This window comes from Globicephala melas, chromosome 1 (genome assembly GCF_963455315.2).
Source record: "Globicephala melas chromosome 1, mGloMel1.2, whole genome shotgun sequence".
Lineage (NCBI taxonomy): Eukaryota > Metazoa > Chordata > Mammalia > Artiodactyla > Delphinidae > Globicephala > Globicephala melas.
Window position 1 is genome coordinate 154,639,240 of NC_083314.1, and position 18,492 is coordinate 154,657,731.

Genomic DNA, 18,492 nt, shown 5'->3' on the forward strand with positions numbered 1-18,492 from the left:
ACTAGGGGTCAAGCCCTGGCTCTATCAAGGACTCGGCTGGGCCATCCCGAGCCCACTTCTGGGAGAATCTCTGAACTACCTGCGAGGTGGAATTAACTTTCTTAACTGGGTTCTTGAGGAGATTAGCAACCAAGTATGAGAAACACCTGACACACGGCAGGTCTGGTCTCAGCAAGTCCGTCAGAGCCATCCTGTCTCTCCCCCACCAGAACCCGCACTCCCTCCAGCCCAGAGGAAGAGCCAAAGTCCCCACGGCAGCCTTGAGGCCACTTGCTGCCTCTCCTCCCCTCCCCTCCCCCACCCATCCCCCGGCCTCCTTGCTGTTTTCCGAACCTCTGGGTGCGGGGCCACTGTCCCCTCTGTCTGGAACGATATCAGCATAACCTGCTCTCTCACTGCCTTTGGGTTTTTACTCAAATGTCACCTTCCGGGGGGGGGGGTCTTCCCTACCTAAAATTTCAACATGCCCCCTCCCTGCCTTCCCTGCACAATTTCGTTTTTTGTCCTCTTGCATTTGTTACCATCTAGCATACTATCTAGACCTGACTTACCCCTCTAAGCCTTTACCCTATTTCATGTATCTGATGCTGAGTTCTTGGCATATAGTCGGGGCAAAATAAATATTTGTTAAATGTGTGGGTGACTGTTCAGATCATAATTTTTAAAAGAAAGAAAAACCGGGGCACTGACCCCGCAATGCATCTTGGAAGCTCAGACAATAGTGAACGGATAAGACTTTTCTGTCTATAAAACCTTTTCCTAGGAAACAGTCAGTGTTGTCCCCAGGACACTGGGAGGAGCCTGGGGAGCGGTGGCCGTGCTCACTTTATAGATGAGGAAGCAGAGGCTCTGCGGCACAAGGGCTTGTGTCTGGGTGGTCGCACAGCTGCTAAGGGGGAGAGCAGGGAGAGCCTAGTCTGCGGGCTCAAAGGCCGCAGAGCTTTCTCCTTACCACGTTGCAGCGGCTCCCATGGAGCCGGGGAGCTGGAAGTCCTTACACTGAAGCACTTGGTTGAAGGGTTGTTCTTAGCATAAGCACAGTACTTAAGTGGCCACCCAGTCAGCTTTCGGAGGGCTATCCCAGGGGACAAGCAGAGCCTTTCTTAACGTGTGTGAAAGATTATTGGGCACCAACTCTACAGCAAGACCATGAGACCAAGCAGGGGCAGAGAAAGCCAGACTGCTCAGACCAGTGTGGCTCCTTCCCAGAGCGGAAGCCACTTCTGTCAGAGGAGCCCAGGGGAGTGGATGGACGCAGAGAGGATCAGTGACGTGTCCGAGAGGGAGGCACAAAGCAGGACACAGGGATCTTGGGCACTTGCTGCACGACCTTGACCTTGCCACCAACGTGGGGCCCAGTTTCCCAGAAGTCTCTCCTGTCTTCTGGGCCACAGGGCATCCGTGCTCACCTCTGGCATGGCACCCAACATGCTGTCAAGATATTCAGCCTTGGGGCTTCCCTGGTGGCTCAGTGGTTGAGAGTCCGCCTGCCGATGCAGGGGACATGGGTTCGTGCCCCGGTCTGGGAGGATCCCACATGCCGTGGAGTGGCTGGGCCCGTGAACCATGGCCGCTGGGCCTGTGCGTCCGGAGCCTGTGCTCCACAACGAGAGAGGCCACAACAGTGAGAGGCCCGCGTACCGCAGAAAAAAAAAAATGATATTCAGCCTTGGGAATTCCCTGGCGGTCCAGTGGTTAGGACTCTGCCCTTCCACTGCAGGGGTCACAGGTTCGATCCCTGGTTGGGGAACCAAGATCCCGCATCCCGCACGGCCAAACAAACAAAGGAAAGATATGTCAACCTCCCTCTCTCCTGAAGCCAGTGGTTCTCAACCAGTGGGGATTTGCCCCCAAGGGACACTTGGCAACGTCAAGATATTTTTGGTTGTCACAGTTGGAAGGATATTACTGGCACCTAGTGGGTAAAGGCCAGAGATGCCGCTATACATCATATAATGCGCGGCCTCCCACAAGAATTAACCGGCCCCAAGTGTCAAGAGCACCACTGTGGAGAAACCTTGCTCTAGACTGTGAGCTCTTGGAGGGGTAGGAAGTGTCAGATTCTCCTCTGCGCAGCCAGTGCCCACCGTGGCACGTGTGAAGCCATCCAGAAGTGGTTGCTGTTGGGTGAAGGCCAGACCAGGAACCTCTGAGTCCCCCTGACTCTGGGAGTATATGATTTAAAACACCTGACTCTACCCTGCAGGCCCCACCCTGCTTCTCATTGGCTGGGCTAATGGGCCTGGGGTTGGAGGCCAGAAGCCCCCGGGAGAAGGGGCTCAAATCACCTTTGCCTGTGGTGCTACTTCTCCCTGAGGTTCACAGTCCCCCAGCTCTGTCCCCAAGTCACACCTGTCTCAGAGCCGGCGCTGGGCTTTAGAATCAGACCAACGTGTGTTCAAATCTTAGCTCTCTTCTCTCTCACTCTCTGTGCCCTTGGATGTGTCCCCTCTCCTCCCTCCCTCGACTGTAAACCAGGAGCACAATCCCTGACCTGTCCCTACTGGGCTTTTGTGAATATGTGTAAAGTACTGGACTGACGTGAAAAAATCTTCCTATTGAAGGTGAGAGGCTGGCTGGTTCCAGTTGGAGAATCCTGAGTTTCAGGGGCCCACCTGGAGAGGACGGCTTCTTGGAGAATCTCTGTGAACCACGGCCCCAGTTGGGCTATGGCCAGCGGGATGCTAGAGGAGCAGGATCTGACCCAGATCAGCAACAGCCATGGTGATTGGAGAAGACGTGCGGGGTAAAGAAGCAGCCCCTTGAGAGCAGGGAGGTGCCTGTGCTGTTTGCTGCACGCCCCTGGTGCTCACCCTAACATCTGGCACCTGGAAGGCTGTCAGTGAACACTGGCAGAACAAGTGTATATTCACTGTTCCTCCTGAAGGAGCCCCTCTGTGTCTGTGCCGCATCCTAGCCTTGTACAGATCCCACTGAATCCCCATAACAGCCCCACAGGGAGGAGCTACAGCCTCTATTCACAAAGGAGCCGAGGCTCACAAGGTGAAGCCTCGTGCCCGGGGTCATCTAGCTCACGAGTGGCATCTCTGTGATTTGAGCTCAGATCCATCTCTTACAAAAGCCCACAGCCTCTCCCCCAAACACCCCACATACCCTCTATCCAGGGGTCAGAAGCTCTTTTGAGAAGCAGTTCTAGAAGTTCCCTCCAACCCAAAAGACTCCATGTTGCATTGTGGAGAGAAACCAGGAGCCAGCTGGGCTCTCACCTCTCCCCCTCCCCCATCCCAGCCCCCCACAAGCCTCATCCTCACCAGTGTCAGGGAGTTCCTGGAGCTGGGAGAGACTCTAGCCAGCACTCATCACCATTCCTGGCAGAACCTCTGGAATCGAGGTCCAGGAATCTGCCCTTCTCACCAGCAACCTCTGAACCCTATTCCAGAACCTCTGCAATGGTTTAACCCCCAGAGCTAAACATGCACGTCACAGGGCGCTCAAGGCTGTGCACCTCCCCCCGCATTTCCTAGTCCAGCTCCTGCCGGTCTCTTCAAACATGCGATGTCCCACCTCACAGCACGGTGTGCCCTTGCTAGAACCTCCTGGCACCCTCACACCTCTGTGAGCACGTGCCTTTCCCTCTACTGGGTATGCCTTTGCTCGTCTTGTCAGCCTAGCAAATTCCTTCTCAACCTGGACCAGCCGATCCATTAGGCATGGCAGGCACGGCGCGTCGGGCTCGCAACACCTATAGGGACCCACGGAAATGTTTTCATTTCTTTTCAAATCAGAAGGAAACAAATTAACTTTTAGGTCAAAGAAAACGTTTTAATACTGTATGTACTATTAATAACTTGTCTTTATACCAGCGAGGTAGCAAAATATACTTTTTAATTGTATGTGTGTGGGTATCACTTGTGCATCATTTAATTTTAATAGTGTGTACTTGCACTTGTGCACGTGTGCACGCACACATGTGTGTGTATATGTGTGTGTGTGTGTGTGTGTGTGTATGTGTAGGAAGAGGTCCATGAAGGCAAAAGTGTCTAGGACCCACGAAAGTCATAATGCGGGCCTGTCCTCAACCTTTCAACACAGCTGTTGAGTCACTTCCTCTAAGAAGTTGCACCCCGGGCACACCCCCAACACAACTGTCTCTTCTCTGTGTCTCCACTATCCATTTTCATGCTTAGCATATGGTATTACAATCGTTTGCTACCTGTCTTTCCGTAGGGTGGTGAAGTTTGTAAGGGAAGAAGTGTATCGTGTACGTGCCAGTGTCCGCAGCACGTAGCTTTGGGTATATGGCAGGTACTCAGCAAACGCTACCAAATTCAGTTGAAGCTCCTCAATACCAATAAGGAATAAAGGCCTCACTTCCCCAGGTCACCCAGTAATATACACAGCAGAGCTGTTTCTGATCACCTATTCCCTCAGATATGCCCTTATATGCGGCCACTGTCCAAAGCAGCAAGAATCAGTCAGTAGTAAGGAAAGCAAACATGGTCCTGCCCTCAGGGAGCTTGTATCTGCTGGCTGCACCTGCCAGCCTCTACCCCTCCTACTCCCCCATCATTTTCCCATCCTGCCCCACTGATGCTCCCCCAGTGCAGGGATAAGGAAAGAAAACACTGGTAGGGCAACCTCCTTCCCCTACCTGCTCCAGCCCTGCAGGCTCCACCACCTCTCCCGAAGGGACTGCATTCCACCTTCTTGCCCTCCTGGAAGGTGGCGACTCCAGTCCCACCTGCTTGTTAATTTCACGCTCAGTTTCTGGCTTGACTGACCTACTTTCTGCTCTTTCCCCACATGGCTGCCCAGCCTCGCTGGGTCTCTCCCACCCCTGGGGCTGGGTTTCCTCAGCCTCTCCCTCTCCCTGCAGCCAGGTATCCCCTCTGAGACCTCAGTTCTCCCCACCCCCACCCCAGAGCAGAGGCTTCTTTGGCCTGGGGAAGGGCCAGCAGAGGCCCACAGAAACCGGCACAGCCCTGGATTCGAATATCAGCTCCAAACCTCCCAGCCCCAGGGTCCTGAGTAAGTCATGGCCCAATGTGAGCCTTCTGTGTTTCCTCACCTATATGGGAATCTGCCCTGCAGGGTGGTATAAGAAGACAGCATCTGTAAATGGACGGGCATCGCAAGCACAGATTCAGAATTATCCTTTATCCCAGCCCCACCCGTGGACCCGCTGCCCTGGCTGGAATTTCACCATTTCTTTCTTTCTTTCTTTCTTTTTTTAACTTTTCATTTTATATTGGAATATAGCCAATTAACAATGTTGTGATAGTTTCAGGTGCACAGAAAAGGGACTCAGCCATACATATCCATGTATCCACTCTCCCTCAGACTCCCCTCCCATCCATGCTGCCACATAACATTGAGCAGAGTTTCCTGTCCTATACAGCAGGTCCTTGTTGGTTATCCGTTTTAAATATAGCAGTGTGTACATGTCAGTCCCAAACTCCCTAACTATCCCTTCCTTCCACCGTTGCCCCTGGTAACCATAAGTTCGTTCTTTAAGTCTGTGAGTCTGTTTCTGAGAATTTCACCATGTCTAGAGAAGGCTGGTCCATCCCCCTCTGCCCACAGGCACGCCACTGTCCTTCCCGGACAAGCGCTTTTATCCACCTCCTGCCCTTCTCCAAGGCCAAGAGTAGGCTGTGCCCCTTGGCCTCAGCCCCTCTAACCACAGCGGCCTGTATTTCTTTATACCCACTCAGGATTAATTGGAGGCAGAGTTTCTAACTGGTAATCCTCATTTGGCATTCATCATAGAGACCTACATCTGGGCTTTCCTGGGAGAGCCCCAATGTCAAATATCCTGCCTTCCCATTCCCACGAACGCATGGCAGAATAATAATAGCTAACATTCACTGCGGCCTACTCTGAGGCAGGCACTGTTCTCGGGCTTTGATGAATCAACTTCTTAGCCTTTACCATGATTCTAGGAAGCAGGTGCTATTATTACTCCCGATTTTCAGTTGGGGAAACTGAGGCACAGAGGAGGGAAGAAACTTGCCCAAGGTGGTGGGGCTGAGATTGGAACCAAGGCAGACTGGCTCCCTGGCTCCAGCCCTAAGCCATTCCCGATGGCAGCCAGACTGCAGGCTACAGTCACCTGCACTCAGAACTGGCTCAAAAATCCCTTGGTCACAAAAAAAGGTGGCACACACTGTATGTAAATTTCCATATGGCAAATGGGACCGATAGCCTTCTCTTGGATTCTCTTCTCTCGGGCAGGAGTTCATGGCAGAGTGGGGGGTTTCTAGAACTTTGTACTCTCTCCAGTACAATGGGCTGGAACTAGGGAGCTCTGGGTTGTGTGTATACATCTGGAAGGCTCGTGTCCCTGCCAGCTCCCAGCAGGTCAGACTGCATGGATGCTCTTCTGAAGGGTGTGTCTTGGGTACGCAGAGGGCACAATGATCATCTAATCCACTCTGAGGAGGACCAAGGACACTGCATCAAGGGAGTGGAGCAGCACCTGGCTTCGGAAGTGCAATGCAGAGATGCAGAAACATGAAGCAGGACCTGTCCACGCTGCAAACTCCGTTTGTAACCACAGCCGGGGAGGGGGGACAGGGCAGCCACGTGGTTGCAGTGCAGAGTGGGCTTTCCAACCCCACCCCCCACCCCCACCCTGGCACAGCAGTGGGGTTCTGAGCTCAAGGAAAGGTGCCTGGATGGGATCTGACCTCTCCGGGGAGTCAAGGGGAGGGGAGACGCTGAAGCCCTCCAACTCCTGAGTGGAGAACTGTGGAAATGACTTTTTATCCAGCAAAGTTCATGTACTCTTAATAATGGATATTTGTTTCTGATTATAAAAACAAAACATGCTTATTGCAAACATTAAGAAAAATTTCAAAAGTCATCTATAACCTCACAATCCAGAAATAAAAACTGTTAACACTTCGGTGCCTTTTCTCAAAGCCATTTTTCCAGGCCTATGAATCTTTACATCATTTGGACTGTAACAGCATATCATGAGTATTTTCCCATTCTGAAAACTCTCCAAACTATGATTTTTAATGATTTTGTATTGTTTGTTCCTTCGGGACATCTTGCAACATACTGAGTTATTCTCTTCTTTTTGGATATTTAGGTTACTTTCTATCAACCCCGTTTCCAAACTGCAATGGCTATTGCAGCAAGAAGATATACTACCCAGTCTTTTTGACTGAAAGAATAAACGAACAGGTTCAGTCCAGAAGTTAAAGGCTCTGAACAAGCCAGAGAGGGGAGTTTGGATCTGATGCTGTGGTTGCCAGCAGGTGGAAGGTCTGGAACTGGCCATCAGAATGCTCTTTGAACTCTCCCAAGGCAGGCTTCTCCAAAGCCTTGGCCTTCTCACATGCTGGGAAAGGAGCTGTCCCTCCCCCAGGACTGGCCTAAGGGACAAAGCCCTGCAGGAAGCCCCGGGAATTTGCCAACCAATCTTCCCTGGTGGAGCAGGACTGAAAGAAGCACTCGCTCTACTTTTTACAGCATTCAAAGGCAGAACTGTCAAAAGCTGGCCCCCAAATGCTCATATTATGTGGGAGAAAGTCTTGGGGAGAAAATGAGGAAGGAGGGGAATTATGCAATTGAAAACATGTACAAATCCAGACAGAATAATGAAGCACAGACACAAGATTTTGCACTCAATGGAAACTGCATTTAGCCATGTTTTGTGGTTTGAGAAAAAGAGATAGACTGACTCGAGACAGATGCAGATACATGGGGTGAGGAGAAAGAGGGGAAAAAAGAAAAGAGGCAGAGATGCAAGGAGAGAGCCAGCAGCAGCCAGGTGGAGTCCCACGGAGCAGAGGGGAGGGAGCAGCGGGGCTTGGTGTAAATGGCTTGTCTTCTCCCTGTCTCATCTTCCGTCTTGATGCCTGGGTCTGCAGAGGGTTGGCCCCATGGGTCCCAGGGCCTACACTAGTCCTGACCTGGGCAAGAAGGAAACCGAAAGACCTCCACCCCACACCCCGCCAGTCTGGGGGCTTGGGATTTTTTTCTCTATATATGTTTATATACTTCCTGTATTTCCAAGTTTTTTTCAAGACTGACCACTGATGGAATACTACTTAACCATAAAAGGAACCAACAATTGCTACGTGCAACAATGGATCTCAAAGCATTACACTGAGTGAAAAAAGTCAGCCTCGAAAGGTTACGTACTGCAAGATTCCATTTATATGACATCCCAGAAATGACAAAATTGTAGAAATGGGGAGAAGATTCGTGACTGCCAGGGGTGAGGGATCATGGGAGGAAAGTGGATGCGTGTGACTATACAGGTAGCTCAAGAGAGCTCTTTGTGGTACACTCTGTCTTGAGTGCAGTGGTGCTTACACAAATCTGTACCTGTGATAAAATGACACGAACTATACACACACAGTGTACCAATGTCAGTTTCCTGGTTTTGATATGGTACCCTGGGAGGAACTGGGTGAAGGGTCATGTGACCTCTCTGTACTATTTTTGCAACTTCCTGTGAATCTATAATTCTCCATTCTTCCTGTGAAAATAAAAAGTTACCCAAATAAAGTTAGCAAGACAGATCACATATTATTCTTAATCTTTTTTTTTTTTTTAGTAAATTTACTTATTTATTTATTTTTATTTTTGGCTGCATTGGGTCCTCATTGCTGCGCGTGGGCTTCCTCTAGTTGCGGCGAGCTGGGGCTACTTTTCCTTGCGGTGCACGGGCTCCTCATTGCAGTGGCTTCTCTTGTTGTGGAGCACGGGCTCCAGGCACACGGGCTTCAGTAGCTGTGGCACGTGGGCTCAGTAGTTGTGGCTCACGGGCTCTAGAGCACAGGCTCAGTAGTGGTGGCGCCCTGGCTTAATTGCTCCGCAGCATGTGGGATCTTCCTGGACCAGGGCTCGAGCCAGTGTCCCCCACATTGGCAGGCAGATTCCCAACCACTGCGCCACCAGGGAAGTCCCACATATTATTCTTATAATCAGAAAAGTTATCTCAAAATGTTAAGTGCCATGCAGATGAAAGCTAAAATAGTTATGACAATATGTAATTACCTAAATTCTTGTTTAAGCGGAAATCCTCCTGGAGAATAGAAGGCTTAACAGAAACCAGTTGGAGGATTTGGAGAAAGCATGGCTAAGAGAGTAGTGCTGTCTGCCTCTTCCTGGCTGTGTGGCAGTGAGCAAGTCACTTCACCTCTCTGAGCCTAGATTCCTCATCTGTAAAATGGGTTCCCATACAGATTAAAAGAGACAGCACTCTGAAGCATATAGTGCTCCATAAATATGAAGTCCCTTCCTTTCTCGAAGCAGCCACAAGTACACTGGCCTGCAAGGACCTTGCCTTCAACTGCTGGGGCCAGCAAGGGAGATTAATGCTGAAAGGGCCATTAAGAAAATCCCTTAAATGCCACCAAGTATGCTATAAAATGCCTTATATGCTACCAATCATGTTATAAAACTTTTTGAGCCCCACCACAATTTTGGGGAAATAATACCCATTTTTCTCCGAGAAAGTCTTTCTGGCCTTATATTTACCTTTTAGAGTAAATTTTAAGGGTATCACAAATGTGGTAGCATTGAGAAAAAATGCTATGGCTTTAAAACACAGACAAAAACAGCAATCCCATTAGTATTTCTAAATTATAAAAGAAGAAGGTAAATCTCACTGCTATGGTAACTGTAAAACACTAATATTAATTCAGGTTTTGAAGTGCAATAGTATTGGTAGGTGGGGTCACCTGTTCCGAAGGGGTCTCAGAGGTGGATACACATGCGTGCGGTGACCTGAGGAGGAAGCCAAGGTCTCCGGAGCAGTGGGGAAGCCCCGCGTCGACGAGACGCCTGAGCTCTCTCTGCTGACGGAGATTCTGAGCGTTGCTAGGGTTGAATCTAATCCTTTCCATTCACAGATGAGACCCCCCCAAAAGGGGGATAATGTACCCAATTCTCAGGGCCCACAAGTGGCAGTGGAGGATATGCTTTTGGAAATACATCAGTATGAGGAGAGAGGCTGGCTTTCAGAGTAGCAGTGTAGCCTCTTGGAACAGTAAGGACATTTTAGTGACACTTTTCAAGGTACAGCATGCTTCTGTGGAGCTGTTGCCTTTGCTTCTCCCAGAATCCTCCCTCCTGCTCTAAGACTCCCTCCATCCAGGGCCCCGCTCGGTGCCCAGTGGAAGGTCAGCAGTCTCCCGCTTGACTTCCCTCAGTGACAGCAGCCCACTCCTTGCTGGACAGCTCCCGTCGTCAGAAAGCTCTCCCTGCCAGACAGGTGTGATGTCTCTGACCCAGCCGATCGACCCCACACACAACCTGTCATTCCGCCATTTGAATTCCATTCCTGTACATTTCAAAGACGAAAACATCTTTATGAGTCCCTTGTTGAAATTCAAACATAGCTGTGAACACCTAAAGCCCCACGTCAGTGGAGACCTTTGAGGTGGAGTGTTGGCAGGAAGCCCCATGATGGAATGACTTGGGAGAGTCGGGGTGCAATGAACCAGGAGGCTGGGAGGCCAGGAGGCCCAATGTGCTTTATTCAGGGGGTTTTGGGGTCCTCCAGGGCCCGTGTCTCCTTGGAAGAGAAAACAGAAGCCTCTAGAAAGGCAGACTCCTTCCTTTCCGGTATCTACAAGTCTGGCTGCTGGAAACAGTCCTATCACAGGCAGACTGTCTCCACTCTACAGAGATTCAAAAGGTCCAGAAACTTCTTGTCAAGATGGTACTGTAGGTTCGTGTTTTGAATCCCATCTCCACGCACTAAACTCAGAGCGATAATATAAAAAGATAAATTCAAGACAGGAATAGCCACGTTCAAACCAGGATAAACATCTTCGTGGACCAGAAATGCAAAAGGCACTCAAAGGGCTTTGTAGCATGGAAGCTAGGGGTCCCGGCACTGAAGCAGGGCGAGCAGTGAGGAGTTAGGAATTTGGCTCCCTCGGGTAGAAGAGGCTAAATGCGGCCTGTGTGAGGCCAGGGCCAAGCTTCACGCTGGTTCAGTGACTGGATGTAAACCACACCCCCGCCGCGGCCCCCCAGCATCAAGGATGAGAGCCTGAGTCATCGGCATGAAACCTGGTTCTGGAAGGGGTCCCAGCATGGAGTATGCACTCTGCATCTGAGCTCTCATATATTTCTTTTACTCTGGAAAATTCTCGGCCTTTATTCTTTCATCTTGCTTCTTTTGCATTCCCTCTGTTCTCCTGGAACTCCTGCATAGCAGTCTGTCAACTGATACTCCACGTCTCTTAACTGTTTGGGACATAGCACGCCAGTTATCTCTCAGGGTCTATTTTTCCCTTTTTCCTTAGTAATAGAATCTCTGGCTTTTAATTAGGCACATGACCACTTGGAATAAATACTACATTTCTCAGTCTTCCTTTTAGCTACAGGCTCTGTCCTGCTGTGGGACCTATGGGAAACTATGTGAAACAGGCTGTATAATTATCCAACCAAGGAACGAGGAAGCTGGAACATTTATCCATGAATTACTGTCCCCTTCTGGCTGAGGGTCTTTCCTGGGGCTAACTCCCCCAGTACTCTAACTGCCCCTGTGCAAGCTAAGCATGCTTCTGCAGCCAGAAAATGCACTCGGATGGAGATGCAGGAAGCTGTTATCCTGTACTCTGCTGGTGTCAGCTAAAGGAATGTGGGCCGGGCACCAACAGTGCCTGCAACATATCTACTGCATTAGATTCCCTCTAACTTCTATACGAACCCGTGTCCCCTGCATCGGCAGGTGGGCTCTCAACCACTGCGCCACCAGGGAAGCCCATCATTCATCTCTTTATCTCTTGCTACATCCTGGGTGAAAACCCCAGTTCTCTCTTCCGCATAATTAATCCTATCTTCTATCATGTCCAATCTAGACATAGTCTGTCTCTTTAGTTTATTTCAATAAATATATTTCTCATTTCCAGTGTTTCTAAGTGGTTTTGTTTCATTTCTGCTTGTTTTTAATTTGTAATTTATTATTCTCTTTTCATGGATGGATGTTATTCCTGACTTTATTCATTAATTTGCCTTGTGTGTTTCGGAATTTTAGTTTGTAGGCTTTTCTCAAGTGGGATCAATTTTGCTCTGACTACTCACCCTGCCTAGCGGACGGCTGGTTTTCCCCGGAATCCTGGGACCCCTTCCAGAACCAGTTTTATGCCCATAACTCAAGGTAGGAGTTTCACATGTCCCGTCACTGAACCTGTGCGAGGCTTGGCCTGGCTTCACAGGGGGCTCATTACATGTAGAGGAAAGGTAACTATGTATTTACTAATCTAACAAATATTTTTTGAGTGCCTTCTTTGAGGCAGGCCTGTCCTAGGGGTGGGAATACAATGATGATCTAGACAAGTAAGTATTAATATAAATAAGTCTATCATTTATTATCAGATAATGATTTCTGACCTTAGAGAAAACTGAAGCAGAGTAAGGGAGTCAAAGTGATGGAAGGTGGGGGTCAGTGTATCTTAGGTAAGTCAATCAGGGAAGGCCTCTCTGTAACATTTGAGCAGAACACTGAATGAAGTGACGCAGCAAGTTATGCACAGATCTGGGGGAAGAGCATCTCAAACAGGGAAGAGCAGGTGCAAAGGCCCTGAGGTGGAAGAGCACTTGTTATGTTCAAGAAACAGAGAGAAGGCCAGGGATCCAGCAGAGTGAGCCAGGGGAGAGGGATAAACAATCTGTCTGGAGAAGTAGTCTGGGGCCAAATCCTCCATGCAGGGCCTTGGTGCAGTGGTGGGCTGGAGCCAACTCAGACTGGCTCTGGAGTGCTTGTTGTTCAGTGACGTCATGTTGTAAGCTTGAAGTTGGCCTTGGAGGGAGAACATACACCCCAATTAGCAAATGCTACAAATCAGCGCTCCCCATCCCTGAGAGCCCATTGCTAAGCATTTACCAGCACACCACTGCTTGTAGGTGTGGTGAGTAATTTGTTCTAATTGGAATAGGAAGCCATCAGAGGGTTTTGAACTGCGGAACAATGTGATGTGGTTTCATTTAAACAAGGTCAGAACGGAGAACAGCCCCTAGGGGTGCAAGAAGGGAAGCAGGGAAATGGATTAGGAAGCAATTGCAGTGACCAGGTGAAAAAGGGATGGGACCTGGTCTACAGGTCATGGGGAGGAAGCGGTTTTAGTTCCCTGTTCTGTTTTCTGGTGTGATATCCCTTAACATCCTGTTTGGCCTCTGTTGATAAAGTGATTCCACTGGCAGGGAGCAACAGATTTTCCTAGAAGGAGGGTGGGCTTTGGAATCAGTGGGCCTGCATTTAAATCCTAGATCCACTTCTTAATAGTATTCCTTGGGGAAATTACTTAACCTCTCTTGAGTCATAGTGCCTTGTGTGTAGAACAGAGATAATACCTGAAAGGGTGGCTGTGATGAGTAATGAGGCAAAGAGTATGAAATTCCTGTTTACCCTTCTTTCCGGAGCACAGCACCCTGGCCCTCAGTCCCCCAGGGTCCCTCTCTCTGTAGGACATGGGACTGAAGCAAAAAGAGTAAAACTACTGGTCATCCAGTTCCCCAGGCTGTCAGCTGGTCTTTCCTGGTTCCCAGGTGGGCCACCAGCGCCACCTAGTGTCTAGTCTGGTTCTTGCAGGCCAGCCTTTCCTGGATGGTGTCTTGATCATGAATCAATCACCGCAAGGTTAAAGACTCCTTTGCCAGACAGAGCCAACAGCACATTAATTGTCCTAACATTCATTGTCTGATCTACCAACAAAGCTTGCTCTCTGCTGTCCCTCAATCCCTCCTTGCATGACAGTCTTGACTCCATATTCAGATTGTAGAAGGCAGGCCCTAGGTCTTCAGAATCCATTCCTCTTTCCTGAGCAATTATTTTGTGCCAGGCACTCCGCTTTAACCCTTAAGGCAATTACATCCTTATTCTTCATCTGAAGAAACTGAGGCCAAGACATAAAAGGTGACTCACTTAAAGTCACTGGGTAAACCATCAAGGTAAGATTTGATTCCAGGACCTCTCTTTGCAAGTGCAAGCTTTTTCCACAAAAGCATCCAGCACAAGCTGGGCAGCCAGAAGATGCTCAGGTGGTCATTTTATTTATTAGGCCCTTTTAAAGTAGCGAAGCAAAGAGAACACTAAACAGGAGTCAGGCCCCACACTGGGGCTCAAGATTTGCCATGAAAAGTTGGCCAGGTCACCTTGGGCAGATCAATGCCCCTCTGTGGTCTTTGGCAACCCCATAATTAAAGACAAGGACGGGACTACGTGGTCCCGAAGCCTCCCTTAAGTCCTGATGTTCAACAGTGGCCAAGTTGAGAGGGGTCTAGATGAGGGTTCACAATCTGGGCTCTGAGGTCACTGTGCTGGTGAGCCCCAGCTTTGCCACTCAATAGCTGTGATGTCTTGGGTGAGCCACTTACCCTGGCCTCCATTTCCTTGTCTGTAAAGCGAGGATAATGAAAGTGCTCACCTCCCGAGCTCACGGGGTTGTTAGCTCTTAGACCCTCTCAAAACAGTGCTTGGTAGAGAATAGGTAATACTTTCATGTTACTTTTTAAAAATATCCATTCTATCCTCTACCTAATTCATTTTTGCTAAACCATTAAACCAGATCACATGAAAGTCTTGTGCATCACAAACAGGGTTTTCCACTGTTTTATTCCTGCAAGCTCCAAGACATGATCATACACGTAGCCACAGATAAGACAATGTCATTTGTCTGACGCACAGGTTCCTCCCAGGATCATATGGGCTACAACTTAAATAAAACCTGAAATGCTTCAGCCCAAAGACCACTATTGTACCGCAAGTTCCATCACTCAAGATGTCCTAAACTGGGCTCCTCTGGACCTGTTTCCTCATGAGGGAATGGGGGTGGGGGTGGGAGTACACTATCTGATCATTTACAAAGGCCTCTGTTACAGGTCAGGCACTGTGATAGGTTTTCCTGTAGCTAAATCAGAAAATAGCATGCACTGACAACGGGACCAAAGACCCTGTCCCCTCTGCTGGGTCTCTGTGAGGCAGGAACCAGGGCTGGGCAGTGGAATGGTGTGTCCTCTCCATCCTCTTCTTAGGGATCTCCTCCTCAACAGGCAGGTGGGGAGGCTGGAGAGCTTTCTGTGTGATGGGATGGGATAATTCCCTTCCCCCACCAGAATCCCAGGCCGCTGGAGCAGCTCTGTCCAATAGAACTTCCTGAGATGATGGAAGTATTTGATATCTATGCTGCCCAACATGGAGGCCACTTCACCAGTAGCTTGTGGCTAGTGCAACTGAGGAACTGAATTTTACACCACATTTTATTTAAATTAATTAAAGTTTAAATAGTGTCTTGTGGCTAGTGGCTATCATATTAGATAGAGCAGCTCTACAGCTATAAGGCCTCATGGGCATCCTCCTGGCAAGATGAGGAGGTACTTGAGGCACAAAGTGATGTGCTTAAAGGTATCCAGTGACTCCTTGGCAGGACTGAAACCAGAACCTAAATCCTTCTTATTCTAGGCCATTTTTTCCCCCCACATCATACTTGGAGACTTCGGCCATTGCTCTTCAATGGCTCCATGCCTTTCTTCAGGTTAGGTAGCTCCCCTTCCCCACACTCACCTGCTCTCTGCTTGGTAAACTTCTACCTATACTTCAAGACCCAACTCAAACATCATGACCTTATTTCCAACCCTGGCACTTCCTTGTTTCCTCCCCCATCTTCCTGCAGCATCTTGTCTACTTAGCTACCAGAGCACTCATGGTGTAGTTACCTATTTATTTGTCTCCCTGCTTGACTAGAATCCCCTGGAAGTACAGACAGTGTTTTATTCTTCTTCCTATCTCCAGAACCCAATACAGGAGACAGGTCAGCAAACGTGTTGGGATCAACGTACTGAATGTACAACAATTTGCAAGTTTCAAATAAAAACAAACTTTCCCAGAAGACAAGGAGTTGTTACTAGCAATCAGGATGCCTGGGTTCTGTTTGGGACTCATGCTCAGCTGCTGTGTGACTATGGGTAAATTGTGCCCCCTCTCTGGGCCTGAGGAGGTTGGACTTGGTCAAATCTAAGGTGGGTCCCAGCCTCCTCTAAGGGCCTGACTCTGAGGGACCCCTGGCTCAGCAACTTGGGCAGGGCTGGAGGGGGTTGCAGGGAACGGTGGTTGGAGGCGGCCACAGACCATGGAAGGAACAGCTGGAAATGAGGCCTGAGGTCGCTGAGGCTAAGGTGCTGCTGGGAGATGCAGCCATGTCAGAAGCTGCTGGGCCACCAGGCCAGGAGTGTACAGGGGAGCCGTAGACACGGTGGAGGGAGGGCTGGGAGAGCAGCAGAGGTAGGAACCAAAGGGGAGGACAGGAAAAGGATGGAACCAACCAAACAAGACAAAGGAGAAAGATGGAGAAACACAACAAAATACTGACTGTAGAAAATCCAATCCATTTCTGGTTAGACTCTCATTCATTCATTCATTCATTCATTCCACACATTCACTCAAAAACATGTATGCATAGATTTCCCGAACTCGGGGGCTCTTAGATCATTAGACAAAGAAACTGAGGACCAAAGTGGGGAAATTACTTATCCCAGGTCACATGGGAAAGAGCCCAGGTGCCCACCTTCTCCACTCTGCCAAACCACTGTGCCCACTGAACGCCAGTCATGTGCCTCCCTGGTGTGTCCAGCACTCGCTTTGAGTTGTCAAGGCCTTGGGCCAGTCCTGCCAGGAACGGCAGCCTCTTCCAGATAGCAAAGGAGGCCTTGGGGTGATCCTTGGCCTCCGCAGGGCCTCACTCCTGGTGGAGCAGCTTAATAGAATGAGCCCTGGTCTCAGAGCTGGACAGTTCTGGATTCAAGTCCCCAGAAACATCTGTGTGTGTGTTTTTTTAATGGGTGAATTTGGAAAGTCACTCAACCTTTCAGTTTTCTCACCTATAAAATGGAGATTATCCCTCACAGGATTATGCTGTAAGGTTTAAATGAGATAATATGTGTGACCATGCCTAAAAGACATCAGTAAATGTTTGTTAATAAATAAGAAAGTCAACAGCAGCCCTGTGAGGGGTCAGCTGGCCTGACCCTCACAGCTAGGCCACGGCGTTCTCCTGCAAACATAAACAAGTTCACAGAACACCAACACCAGACAAGGTCGCTGTAATGGTGATGCAGCGAGACAAAAAGTATACCACCACATCCAAATACAGACAAAAACAAAATCATAAGAGTGACCGACATCTCCCTCTCCCGGGCAACACGAGTGATGGTGGTCTCTGCACCAATCACAGCCTTTGCCCTCCTCCAGTCCCTCTCTCAGATAAAAATAAAGGTATCGAATCACCCCATTGCCTCTGCCTTCTGACAGCGCCTAACCCAGAGCAAACTCTTGTTTATAGCAAGCCCCTCCTACCAGTTTCTTTCTGAGATGCCGCAGGCTTCTACAAGGAGCACCATGGCCTTCGTGCAGCAAGTGATAAACCCAACCCTGTTGACTACAGGTGTGTTCCTCGTGATCTTCTGCTGTGGGGCAGCGATCAAGATTTAAATGGTGGAAGTTCAGTCCCCATGATAGAATAGTGGAGGGACACACACATACACACACATATGTATGTATAGGTATATGCATATATATTATACATATAAATTCTTGTCTGAAGCATCTTTCCTTCAAGTATACAGCCTGGGTGACTTACTACTCTGCTTACGAACAAAATTGGCCCTTTGGTCTAACTGGGCTTCGGTAAAATTTGGGAAATAACTCTCGTGGGCAAAGGAAGAAATGGAGACAAGGAGGCAGATTAATATTTACATAAATCTAACCACAGGCCAGACTTTATCTCACTTAATCCTCATGACCATTCTATGGGGTAAGTACAGCATTATTTCCCCTAGTTGACAGATAGGGAAAGTGAGGGTCACAGACGTTTGGTAACTCTTTGGGCCATTACTTGAAGCAGTACCAGCTCCAAAGCCCATGCTCCTTACACCCAGCCCACGAGCTCTTTTACCCTCCTGGGAAAGAAGGGATGAGCAGTGCTGGGCCTGCTCTGCCCTCCATCCTTGAGTGTCTTGGCACCTGGCCAACTGAATGCAGCCTCTCTAGCCCCAGTGGCCCAGGTAAGGCCTAGTAACTGGTTGTGAGCAAAGCATAATCCATCAGCGATCAGAAGCCCTTGATGAGTTACCACTTTATAAGTGGGGAAACTGAGGCTCTGTCCTATCTGGGCTTCCTCCAGTGGTTGCTGGAGCTGGCTCCTACCAGCTTACAAGGGCAATGGCATGTATCTCCTCCCAATTCAGTGTTCAGTGATGTCCCTTTGGTCCTTGATATCAGCCATGGTGTGACTATTTACACCATAAAAAATTGGCAAATGCTATAAATCAGAGATTTTTGTGTGTGTGTTTGTTGTTTTTCTCCCCAGAGAGCCAGTTGTTAAAACATTTACCAGAACACCACTGGCTTCCTCTCTGCTGTAAGGAAAAGGAATTATAAATGTCAGTGGGGAGATGGTCAGGAAAAGCTCCCATCAGGGTCCAGGCAAACAGATCCTCAACCTAGCTTGGCTGTGATTTTATGAGCAACATCCTTGTGATCTGTGATGTGTTTGTGTCAGAATC